Below are 647 nucleotides of genomic sequence, written 5' to 3' on the forward strand. Positions count from 1 at the left end.
CCGCCGCCTTCCCGCCTCCCCCTCACCTCAGGCCGCGCGCTCACCCCGCGCTCGTCCCCCCGCCACCCTCCATGGAAAATACCTGTTGATGATTATAAAATTTATTTTTTTTTCCCCTCACCCCCCTAGATGCCGCCAAGAAAAAAAATACCCTTTTTTATTTCCTTTTTTTTTTTTTTTTCCCCTAAACCACTAGTTCTCTCCGCTGGAAGGTTAATGTGGATTGCAGCTTCTGAGGGATTAAAAAAATATGGATCTCGTTGACACTTGGCACATCTTCTGCTTGCAAGCAGCAGTAAAACTTCCCCACCAAAATTTTAAAAAGAATCAGGTTAAATGATGAAGCTTTCCAGCACGCGTGTGCCATCAGAAGTCATCCTTTTCACTGCAAGATATTCAGGTTTGCTCCTTCTGTCAATTAATATCAAATACACTCGAAAATTGTTCAATTACTCCAGATTTATCCCAGCAAAACTGCTTGGGACCTGGACAGTCTCTCCTTAGGTGCACAGCTCAGCCTGAGACCCCCCGCAGCAGACCCCAGGTATGTTTTACCAGCAGCCACTCAGATCTGATTGTTTTATTGCATGTGCTACTCAATGTCCATCCATGGCTTCATACTGCTCTTGATGGCAGTGACAGCAAAC

Source organism: Passer montanus, unplaced genomic scaffold (genome assembly GCF_014805655.1).
Source record: "Passer montanus isolate IOZ18808 unplaced genomic scaffold, ASM1480565v1 scaffold53, whole genome shotgun sequence".
NCBI lineage: Eukaryota > Metazoa > Chordata > Aves > Passeriformes > Passeridae > Passer > Passer montanus.